Raw genomic sequence first — 13071 nt, forward strand, 5'->3', positions numbered from 1 at the left:
ATCAACCGGGGAGAGGAAAGAGGAAAACTGAAAACTCTTTAGAGGATACAAGTGTATCACACCTTGCTCTGAAGAAAGAGCATTTAAAAGAGAACTGTTTGTTGAACCTTCCACTCAGAGCCTGTGTGTGTGTGTGTATGTGTGCGTGCGTGCGTGCGTATATGCATACATGTATGTATGCTTGCGTGAACACAGACATATACTACAAATATCTCCTTCATAAAGCTGGGTATGGTCAGGTTATAACTCCACCAAGGTGCTGCAGTCTGTCTGTACCTGAGGCTAAATATAAACTCTTGAGTTTCCTCGTTTTTCCTCAACCTGAAACAACTGTCATCCACTCCGGTTATTACATCCACTCCGGTTATTACACAGAGGCTGCTACAAGATGTCTGATGCCTTAGCAGAGAACGCCGTGAACACCTGTAAACCAATTACAACTGCCAAATGAGCTTGGCTTTACTGATTCATTCGTAATGGGCATAGTCATCTGTTAATTACCCAACTGAAATTAGCCAATCATTTAGACCCCTCTTTCCCAGACATAATAGGAACGTTTTTCATTTGCATGAGTTTAAAACCAGTGTGTTTGTTTTATCCCCCCTCAGTCTCTTTAGAAGTCAAGGTTACTGAAACTCAAACCAACATTTACAGCCTTGGTTCTTTGCTTACAAATGCATTTGCTCTTATTTACACTCTAAAGTGTCTACTAGTGCACTACAGCAAGTTTAAGGAGTGGGAATACATTCCAGTATATCTAACCATCTCCACATTACTGCCCAGCATCTCTATCTGCATATAGCTATTAAAATATTGATCACGGAACAAACATAAATGAAAGCTGAGAGTGTGAAGGGGTGTGTGTGTGGGGGTGATGTCACTTGTTAAATCCACTTCAATCAGTGTAGATGAAGGGGAGAGATTAAAGAAGGATTGTTAAACCTTGAGACATGGATTGTGTATGTGTGCCATTCAGTGGGTGAATGGGCAAGACAAAAGATTTAAGGTGCCGTTTGAATGGAGTATGGTAGTAGGTGCCAGGCTCATCAGTTTGAGTATGTCAAGAACTGCAACGCTGCTGGGTTTTCCCACTCTCAACAGTTTCCCATTTATATTAAGAATGGTCCACCACTCAAAGGGCATCCAGCCAACTTGACACAACTGTGGGAAGCCTTGGAGTCAACACGGGCCAGCATCCCTGTGTAACGCGTTCGACACCTTGTAGAGTCCATGTCCTGACGAATTGAGTATTTTCTGAGGGAAAAAGGGTGCACAACTCAATATTAGGAAAGTGTTGTTAATTTTTTTTACACTCAGAGTATATCAACTAGTTTCTGTAATTGATAATGTCCACTGTAAAACAAGGTAAGCATTCTCTGTATCACTTGTCAACCCCTCTGTGTGAAGTCCACGTTGGACATACAGTAAATGGTGGTCCTAGAATACTAATCTTGTCAGCCATATCCCACTTCCAGATGGAGAACGTCTGTTCCTGGTTCTACCACGGCCCTATGGCTGGAGAGCCCCATCAGGGCTGCTTCTCCCTGGAGCTCCCTGGGTCATAATCAACCACATAGCCTACACTGTGTGGAAATATCTCACCCTTCACTAACCATGAACTATTTAATCCACAAACGCTAACATGATGTGTGATCATGGCTTCAGATTTGAATCTGCATGTGTTTTGAAGATATGGACTGCTTCTTAAATAGACTTGTTTATCCCAAACTTGCAGAGTAGAGGAGGAGGAGGAGGAGACCGTAATCATTTTGTTGCCTTGCTGACAGTGGTCACTATGAGGACACAAGATTTCCTTCACCTGCAATCAACCAATTTTCCATCCATTTTCTGTGTAAGCCATTTCCAGGGGCCGGGCACGCCACCATTCAGACTAACCTCCCAGTCCATCCCAAACTTGATTACAATCCACCTTTTATTCTCCTCAGAAAGGTTACAATAAATCACTTCTTCGGGAGAAGGAGAAGATAGAAGAAAAAACACCTTGTAGAAAAGATCATAATAAAGGAACAGAGAGCGTTGCCTCCGCTGAAAAAAACGAAAACAAATTCTCACTACTCCTACCGGGGAAATGAAACACTGTGTGTGTCACTCGAGTATCATATCAATTACCCACACAGTTACCACTAGCACTAGAGAAATTGTATTAAAGGAGGGGGCGGATATGATTTTCATCCTCGTGATCTTCTGTACCGAACAAAGATTTTCAATCAACAGAATCAGAGTAGGGCGTTCTCTGGATGAAGCTGGAAATAAGAGCACCATTTGGTACTACACCTTCTAACATGGAAACTATTATGAGATATCTAATGGAGTACATACTCTATAGGAAGAGATAAAAAAACAAGGTCATATTTCAGTTTTGCATTTGAAATTACCTAAACTTTTATCTGCATATTCATTTCCACCAGTAATGAATGATCTGTGTTTTTGATATCACCAAAGGTAGACTGAAACATGCATCCAGGCTATACATAACTTTCACGGTCTGAGACTACAGTACTTCAGTGTGTTTGTGCGTGCCTGCGTGTGTGCTTATGTACTCTAAATAAATGTTTGGAGGGGGTATTCTGTGCTGCTGTGAAGACATGGCCACCTCATGTGTTTTGATTACACGCACAACCCTTTTTGCTTGCGTCAGGCATACGACCTGACAAACTACACTACTACGGAGTGGATGTGAAATGTTTGTACATATTAAGTCACTGTGCCCAGCCATTCAAAACACAGCAGTCACTAGACTCGCTACTTCCAAGTCACTGACAATTAATCTAATGGCTTCTGAGGAGGTTTACAGCCCCGGGACAAGCAGAAAGCTGCTCCACTGTCACTACCCCTACACATTCCTCCATTAACTTCCACCCATTACGCAGAGTAGGTCCCTCTTTGACCGTGGCTGATAATGGGTGTAGTAGTTTAACAACAGCAGGTACAGTAAGACTTAGCGGTGAAATATGAGGTCTATTCCCATACAATGCCATTTACACAGGAGGCTGAGTGATCCATACATCCCTAAATAAACAGCATCACCACAAATCACTGGGAGAAAGGAACCAGATAAATCCTTAAAACAAGCCCAGGCACAGATTACCCAATGTTGGCAAGAGCAAAACGTTAGGTAGGGCAATGCATTCCATCTCTGTCATCTTTGATTCATCTCAAAATGTGATGGATGACTACAGGGGCTAAGTGAGTACTAAAGTATTACGTGGACGGATAACTACTGTCTATGTAGAGTCAATCTGATTAATGGAATTACCTACTGTCCAGTGCATCTCACCTCAGATAACCAAGTCCCAAGCAAGTACAGGTAACTGCCAAAAAAAAAGAAAAAACGAGTAAATGAGTCATACAAAATACAATATATTCAAAGCATGTGCTTCCACACAGGTGTGGTTCCTGAGTTAATTAAGCAATTAACATCCCATCATGCTTAGGGTCATGTATAAAAATGCTGGGCAGGCCATTATTTTGGCAACCATGGCAAGAAGAAGAGATCTCAGTGACTTTGAAAGAGGGGTCTCAAAGGAGTCTAGGATGTGTGTGTGTGTATTATCAGTTCTCAACCCAATTGAACACTAATGGGAGATTCTGGAGCGGCGTCTGAGACAGTGTTTTCCACCACCATCAACAAAACACCAAATTATGGAATTCCTCATGGAATGGTGTCACATCCCACCAATAGAGTTCCAGACACTTATAGAATCCATGCCAAAACATATTGAAGCTGTTCTGGCGGCTCTTGGTGGCCCATTGCCTTCTTAAGACACTTTATGTTGCTGTTTCCTTTATTTTGGCAGTTACCTATAGCTAGTACCTCATCTTACAGAGCATATTGATATGGTATGGTATTAACCACAGCAGAATGGTAGATGAGTTGAGTATCATATACACTGGAATGGAAATGCTCTAACTACAAGTCTATATTCCTGTGATCTTTAATTGTACTGAAATTGCAGTAGTCTGAGGAAGACAGAATGAAAGTGGGAGAAAGAGCCAGAGGGAGGGTGGAGAAGAGAGAGAGAGAAAAATAAAGAGAGGGAAGAGGTGGGAGGAGACTAAGAAATCGCCAGGTACTAAAGCTCAAAAGCCACACATTCGTCCCCTTTTCCTTGTTTGAAATTCATATTGCAGAGCCTGTGAGGAAGCTGATAAGCAGTCTAAAGGAGTAGAGTAAACACACATCCTTAGATCTAGTACAGGTGGATATACTGTAGGTACATATCATTAAAGACAAACAAATGTATCACAGTTCACGAACAGGCAGTCAAAACAATATGCAGAGTAAAGGTTTTATGAGGAAGTTCTGGGTAGTAATGATTTAGCAACCTACATTCAATAACACATGTACTATTATTCTGGCAACTGGTGTATGAGGCACATACATGTTTCTGCACAATATCATAGAGGTATTGACATTCATTCCTATTTATGATGTACATGGAAGGCTGCCCTGTGTTCATCACATCCGGAGTAAAGAGATAGATCACGTTTTTGTCTCAACATAATGAGCAAACAATGTGTGGCTGGATCACAAAAATCTTCCTGAACGGAGCAATAAATAAGTCATTTACATTTAAATAACATTTCCGTCTCACATACAGATAATCTGAGCAACTTCATAATGTTTGTTGAAAGGATCTGTGGTCCCACTGACAAGTCTCGTTTATGCTGCAGAAGGCGCCGGGCCTAACTGTTGAACAAACATTAATCACTAATCGCCTTTATCTACTCCACAACACCGTCTCGCGTACCACTGTTAGGGAGACCTCGGCATGCTGCGCGGTGCACCACAGAGCCAGGGCCATCCCTGGCAAATCATTACTACCGCCTATTTAAAAGGCCTCAGCCTGGAAAGATGAGATAGTCGGGAAAGCTGCCGCAGGGCATTGGGACAATTGCTCAGCTTTATACATTTGTGGACGGACACTTGGTGGAATGACTGTTGTTATTTCACAAGAATGAGTGATAACTCCCAGGCATGCTCCTATGGCAGGGAGAGAATACAGAGCTTCCCTGCAGTTTAACTATTCCAAAAGAGGCTTTCTGAGGATAACCACCTGTCATAATGGGAATCCCTTTCATAATGGGAATCTAAAGAAGGGACTGTATCACCAATAATACAATTTCATTTGCTCAGATATGAAAGTATGAATGTGGTGAAAGTAGATGGAATAAAATCATACTTTGTTTTTGTTGGAAAAAACAACAAAATTGACAAGAAATATTTGGTTTGAAATGTTGAGATGTTTTTCTCTGGACACCTGACCAATAACAAACAATCAATTGTCTCATCATGAGAACTGCTATTCACTAGCTCCTTCCATGTCAATTTTTTGGTACAGTGTATGAATGTGATTTATTTTAGCTGAGACAAAAACATTGCATATTATGCTTTTAACAAAAGCACAAAATCATTCAAGTGTCTGTTACTTTAAGGCAAAGCAAACCCTTCTGTTTCAGCACAAGGACAAACCAAATGTTCAATTAATGGTTTTAATTTACTTACGGCTCAGAATTGATTTCAGTTATCCAAGTGTGTCTAACTGTGTGTATGAGAGAGCATGTCTGTATGTGTGCACTCTAATCTACGCTTTAAATTAATGCTGGGAAATGAGGGGACATTAGCATCCTCTCGGAGTGGGGACTGTGTACTGTGGGTCATGTGTTGATCTTGGCCTGCAGCCAAGGAGGCCTCTTCTCTGGACAGAAAGCATCGCGAGGGCACACACTTCAATCTAAAGAGGGCTACAGGTAAGGCCTGTGTTGAAATAAATGTATTTAATGTAGCCCAGGTCTCTGAGTAAATATAAACAATCACAGAGAGATACGACAGGTCAAAAGGCTTTTTTTTATTTTAATTTCACCTTTATTTAACCAGGTAGGCTAGTTGAGAACAAGTTCTCATTTACAACTGCGACCTGGCCAAGATAAAGCAAAGCAGTGCGACACAAACAACACAGAGTTACACATGGAATAAACAAACATACAGTCAATAATACAATAGAGAAAGTACAGTGTGTGCAAATGAGGTAGGATAAGGGGCGTGAGGTAATAAATAGGCCATAGTGGCGAAATTATTACAGTATGGCAAAAGCCTGTCCCTTGTGGCTCAGTTAATTCCCACGGGGTACCAGCACAAAAAAATATATAAAAATGTATGCACTCACTACGCGTCTGCTAAATCAGGATTTCCAAAACTCGGTCCTGGGGCAGCCCCTGGGTGCACATTTTATAAATTAGTCCTTCAATGCTGTCTAAAATGCTGCTGACCAGCTCTCAAAGACAGAGCAAAGCGTCTCCCGATTCCCTTGTGTTTTCACTTTACTGAGAGTTCTCCAATTAATGACGCACTGCACACCCTAAAGCCTAGCCCACATTCTGGCAAAATAGATGTGCTGCTGCTACTGGTGCTTAGTAGGACACTTTCCTCTGGCTCCTTACACTCATTAGATCCATTTAAGACCCATCGACATCACAGTGTCACACACTTCTGCTATGTGACTCTAAAACAGGGATGGGCAACTCCAGTCCTCGGGGGCCTGATTGGTGTTACACTTTTGCCACAGCCCCAGCTAACACACCTGTCATACACCAATCTGATTTCTGGCCATGCAACTTGTGTCTGAACGGTCAAATCAAATGTATTTGCCCTCAAGTGGTTTTTAGACTCTTATTTGGCATAACTTGTTGCTTGCTAGCTGCTCTATTGACAGTTTGACAAAAACATGTGGTAGCTAACTAGTTTGTTAATTGTTTACAAACAAATTAGTAAATGTGCTCAAAAGCTAAACAGCTACCTAGCTAGTTGATTGCTGAGGCTAGACAAAAAGGACTAGTTTTGAAAGTTGGATCATCTTATCCTTTGAGGCTTTAAAAGTGTTCTTACACTATTATTTTGAACATTCAAAGCAACTGTGGAACATCCATGGCAGGCATTGCTGTCACCATAGTTTGCTACTTAACTTCTGAGTGATAAGAAGCATGAGCACCACCAATCAGCCTTAACCACTGTGCACACACCCGTCATTACTATGACAACTAGCGTAGCCATGTTAGCAAATGACTGCTGTCTGAACAAAAACAAATCTGTATTGAGCATTATGGTCTGCAGTGTGAGCAAGGCTTAAAAATGGTCTGGACTACTGTTTTTTCTGTTCTACATAATAATTAATTGCACCCACCTGGTGGTCCAGGTCTGAATTAGTCCCCAGTGGAACGGGCTTCGAGGTCTAGATTAGAATTGGAGGGGTAATTGGAATGATATTTACAGTTGAAGTCAGAAGTTTACATACACCTTAGCCAAATACATTTAAACTCAGTTTTTCACAATTCCTGACATTTAATCCTAGTAAAAATTCCCTGTCTTAGTTAGGTCAGTTAGGATCACCACTTTATTTTAAGAAGGTAAAATGTCAGAATAATAGTAGAGAGAATGATTTATTTCAGCTTTTATGTCTTTCATCACATTCCCAGTGGGTCAGACGTTTACATTAGAGGTCGACCGATTAATTGGAATGGCCGATTAATTAGGGCCGATTTCAAGTTTTCATAACAATAGGAAATCGGTATTTTTGGACACCAATTGGGCCGTTTTTTTTTTTTTACACCTTTATTTAAACAAGGCAAGTCAGTTAACTTCTTGCAACTATAGGGGGTGCTGTTCCGCATTAGCATATTTGGGTCTCCAAATTAAACTGCCTCGTGCTAAATTCTTGATCGTACAATATGCATATTATTGTTATTATTGGATAGAAAACAGTCTATAGTTTCTATAGGAGTTGAAATTTTGTCTCTGAGTGGTACAGAACAATTTTTACAGCACTTTTCATGACAGGGTTCAGATTTCAGAAATGTTTACCTCTGATCTGGGGTCTGTTTATAAGGCCACAGTGAATGCTATGAAGAAACCGACACTGCCTACGTCTTCCTCTGGGTGTCTGTACGTCATCACGTTTTCAATGAAATCGATGGGACGTTCACAGCCATTATAAATGACCAAAATGTACAGAGACCGCCCTTTCTCAACGTGCGCCTCAAGCGTGAAGGCCATCGGACATGCCTCGTTCCAAATCGTTTTCTAACCAGCTATATTTCTCCGGTCATGTTTTCAGTCGTTATAGTTGTTAAAAACATCAGAATGTAGTTAATTTTAACCGTTTTATAGCAATTTATATCCGTTTAGTGCGATTCTGAGGAATTTATTTGTCGTGCACTTTCTAGCTTTGGGAACGTTTCGCGGTCTCGGTCGTTGTTAGTGGACATTTCGAAGGACAGAGGACATCTATCGACCAAAAGACGTTTATAACATAGAAAGGATACATTGCCCAAGAATATGATGGAAGATCAGCTCAAAGTAAGCAATATTTAATATGATAAACCGTGTTTCTGTCGAAATATTTTAAACGCATACATCGCCATTTTGTTTGGTATAGCTTCACTTGGCCAACCCTGTATTGAAAAGTAAGGATAATTTTAAAAATGTAAATCAGCGGTTGCATTAAGAACTAATTTGTCTTTCGATTCCTGTCAACCCTGTATTTTTTAGTCAAGTATATGATTAGCTTTTAATTAAACTAGATCACTCTGATAGATGACGTCAGACATATTGAGGCTTGATTTCCTAGTATTTTTATTGTGTAACCACGGTTTTGTATGGCTAAATATGCACCTTTTCGAACAAACTGTATATGTATGTTGTAAAATGATGTTACAGGAGTGTCATCGGAAGAATTCTGAGAAGGTTAGTGAAAAAATTAATATCTTTTGGCGGTGATTACGTTATAGCGCTCTTTGGCTGGAATCGATGCTCTGGTAACGTTTTCACATGTAGTATGCTAACTTATCGATTTATTGTGTTTTCGCTGTAAAACGCTTAGAAAATCTGAAATATTGTCTGGAATCACAAGATCTGGGTCTTTCCATTGCTATGCTTTGTCTATTCTTATGAAATGTTTTATGATGAGTAAATTGGTCATACACGTTGCTCTATCTAGTAATTCTAGTCGATTTGCGATGGTCGGTGCAATTGTAAACTGTGATTTCTACCTGAAATATGCACTTTTTTCTAACAAAAACTATCCTATACCATGAATATGTTATCAGACTGTCATCTGAAGAGGTTTTTTCTTGGTTAGTGGATATCAATATCTTAGTTGAGCCGAATTGGTGATAGCACCTGAAGGAGTAAGAAACTGATGGAGTTAGAATAGTGGTGTATTTTGCTAACGTGTTTAGCTAATAGATTTACATATTTTGTCTTCCCTGTAAAACATTTTAAAAATCTGAAATGGTGGCTTTATTCACAAGATCTGTATCTTTCATCTGGTGTCTTGGACTTGTGATTTAATGATATTTAGATGCTACTATCTACTTCTGAAGCTATGCTATCTATGCTAATCAGTGTGTGGGGGGTGGGGGGTGATCCCGGATCCGGGGTTGAGGTTCTAGAAAGGTTAAGAACACATTCTCATTTTCAATGACGGCCTAGGAACGGTGGGTTAACTGCCTTGTTCAGGAGCAGAAGAACAGATGTTTACCTTGTCAGCTCGGGGATTCAATCTTGCAACCTTACAGTTAACTAGTCCAACGCTCTAACCACCTGCCTCTCATTGCACTCCACGAGGAGCCTGCCTGTTACGCGAATGCAGTAAGAAGCCAAGGTAAGTTGCTAGCTAGCCTTAAACGTATCTTATAAAAAACAATCAATCAATCATAATCACTAGTTAACTACACATGGTTGATGATATTACTAGTTTATCTAGCGTGTCCTGAGTTGCATATAATCGATGCGGTGCGCATTCGCGGAAAAAGGACTGTCTTTGCTCCAACGTGTACCTAACCATAAACAATGCCTTTCTTAAAATCAATAAACAGAAGTATATATTTTTAAACCTGCATATTTAGCTAAAAGAAATCCAGGTTAGCAGGCAATATTAACCAGGCGAAAATGTGTCACTTCTCTTGCGTTCATTGCACGCAGAGTCAGGGTATATGCGATAATAATAAACGTTTTGTTTTCGAAATGATAGTTTCCGGATTCGACCATATTAATGACCAAAGGCTCGTATTTCTGTGTGTTATTATGTTATAATTAAGTCTATGATTTGATATTTGATAGAGCAGTCTGGCTGAGGGATGGTAGGCAGAAGCAGGCTCGTAAGCATTCATTCAAACAGCACTTTCGTGTGTTTTGCCAGCAGCTCTTCACTGTGCTTCAAGCATTGTGCTGTTTATGACTTCAAGCCTATCAACTCCCGAGATTAGGCTGGTGTAACCGATGTGGAATGGCTAGCTAGTTAGCGGGGTGCGTGCTAATAGCGTTTCAAATGTCACTCGCTCTGAGACTTGCAGTAGTTGTTCCCCTTGCTCTGCATGGGTAACGCTGCTTCGAAGGTGGCTGCATGGGTAACGCTGCTTCGAGGAGAGGGATGGAAGCTATACTGTTACACTGGCAATACTAAAGTGCCTATAAGAACATCCAATAGTCAAAGGTATATGGAATACAAATGGTCTAGAGAGAAATAATCCTATAAATGCTATATTAACTACAACCTAAAACCTCTTACCTTGAAATATAGAAGTCTCATGTCAAAAGGAACCACCAGCTTTCATATGTTCTCATGTTCTGAGCAAGGAACTTAAACTTAAACTTCTTGTTTTTGCATTATTTAAACCAAATTGAACAAGTTTCATTATTTATTTGAGGCTAAATTGATTTTTATTGATGTATTATATTAAGTTAAAATAAGTGTTCAATTCATTATTGTTGTAATTGTGATTATTACAAATAAAAAAAAATCAGTAATTAATCGGTATCAGCTTTTTTTGGCCCTTCAATAATCGGTATCGGTATCGCCGTTGAAAAATCATAATCGGTCGACCTCTAGTTTACATACACTCAATTAGTATTTGGTAGCATTGCCTTTAAATTGTTTAACTTGGGTCAAACATTTCGGATAGCCTTCCACAAGCTTCCCCCTTCCACAAGCTTCCCACAATAAGTTGGGTTTGTAGGCCTCCATGCTCACAAATGCTTTTTCAGTTCTGCCCACAAATTTTCTATGGGATTGATGTCAGGGCTTTGTGATGGCCACTCCAATACCTTGACTAAGCCATTTTGCCACAACTTTGGAAGCATGCTTGGGGTCATTGTCCATTTGGAAGACCCATTTGCGACCAAGCTTTAACTTCCTGACTGATGTCTTGAGATGTTGCTTCAATATACCGTCATAATTTTCCTGCCTCATGATGCCATCTATTTTGTGAAGTGCACCAGTCCCTCCTGCAGCAAGGTACCCTCACAACATGATGCTGCCACCCCCATGCTTCACGGTTGGGATGGTGTTCTTCGGCTTGCAAGCCTCCCCCTTTTTCCTCCAAACATAACGATGGTCATTATGGCCAAACAGTTCTGTTTTTGTTTCATCAGACCAGAGGACATTTCTCCAAAAAGTACGATCTTTGTGCAGTTGCAAACTGTGGTCTGGCTTTTTTTTTATGGCGGTTTTCGAGCAGTGGCTTCTTCCTTGCTGAGCGGCCTTTCAAGTTATGTCAATATAGGACTTGTTTTACTGTGGATATGGATACTTTTGTACCTGTTTCCTCCAGCATCTTCACAAGGTCCTTTTCTGTTGTTCTGGGATTGATTTGCACTTTTCGCACCAAAGTATGTTCATCTCTAGGAGACAGAACGCGTCTCCTTCCTGAGCGGTATGACGGCTGCGTGGTCCCATGGTGTTTATGCTTGCGTACTATTGTTTGTACAGATGAACGTGGTACCTTCAGGTGTTTGGAAACTGCTCCCAAGGATGAACCAGACTTGTGGAGGTCTACAATTTTATTTCTGAGGTCTTGGCTGATTTCTTTTGATTTTCCTATGATGTCAAGCAAAGAGGCACTGAGTTTGAAGGTAGGCCTTGAAATACATCCACATGTACACCTCCAATTGACTCAAACTATGTCAATTAGCCTATCAGAAGCTTCTAAAGCCATGACATCATTTTCTGGAATTTTCCAAGCTGTTTAAAGGCACAGTCAACTTAGTGTATGTAAACTTCTGACCCGATAGAATTGTGATAGTGAATTATAAGTGAAATAATCTGTCTGTAAACAATTGTTGGAAAAATTACTTGAGTCATGCATAAAGTAGATGTCCTAACCGACTTGGCAAAAGTATAGTTTGTTAACAAGAAATGTGTGGAGTGGTTGAAAAATGAATTTGAATGAATCCAACCTAAGTGTATGTAAACTTCCGACTTCAACTGTAGATCCATGTAGTAGCAGCACAATACAGTATCCTGAATGGAAAGACTTTGATTTGAGTCATGCATTAGCATACAGAGTAGAATACACTGTCTTTAATGGATGGCAAAGAGAGCAAGCGATACCAGAGAGGTTGAGTAAGGAGGTGAAGAAAAGATGAAGATAAATATATGGATAAAAACTCAAATGAAGTTGCTTGGGGTTCTCCATAGACAGGGCACCCCATTCAATTACTGGGCTGTAAATAACACATGACCTACAGAGCTGACCAATCTCACAGACTTTCTCTCAAACTATCAGGGGCAACTACAGAAGCAATTGGGGGGCATTTCCCATTGGGGGGCATTTCTTGAGCCGGCAGATATAGCGTCATGACACATTAAATCCATCTTAATTGATATGAATTGTTCCCCCTCCTAATCCCTTTCCAGTGCCTGGTGTGGAATGAGACAGGACAAATGGCTTTGCTTTGTAGATATCCTTCTTTATCATGATGAAATAAAAGCTGGCCTCCTTCCTATTGTAGAGTAAGCATTCCTGTGTTTGCATCATTATATGCTGAGAAGCACTGAACAGCTACACAATTAATAATAATCAACATACAGTCAAAATGGTTTGTAAGGCAGCGGGAAAAAACACAACAAATACAAAAACATCCCCTCGAGTCACAAAGCAGGATTATTCGGAGGTGCTCGTAATTAAAAATGGAGTAAACAAGCAAATGAGAGGATTTATAGATAGAAGATCCCACATTATTTTCCCAGAGCTCCAGCAGTGTTGCAGAAATTG

The 13071-nt window shown here is 40.4% G+C and overlaps 1 protein-coding gene across 24 annotated transcripts in view; it reads right to left on the bottom strand.

Annotated features, from left to right (window-relative positions):
* LOC139556243 (receptor-type tyrosine-protein phosphatase kappa-like) overlaps positions 1-13071 on the bottom strand; it is a 181807-nt gene that overhangs the window by 61914 nt on the left and 106822 nt on the right. The gene's annotated exons all lie outside the window — the stretch shown is intronic.

Source organism: Salvelinus alpinus, chromosome 27, assembly GCF_045679555.1.
Source record: "Salvelinus alpinus chromosome 27, SLU_Salpinus.1, whole genome shotgun sequence".
Classification (NCBI taxonomy): Eukaryota; Metazoa; Chordata; class Actinopteri; order Salmoniformes; family Salmonidae; genus Salvelinus; species Salvelinus alpinus.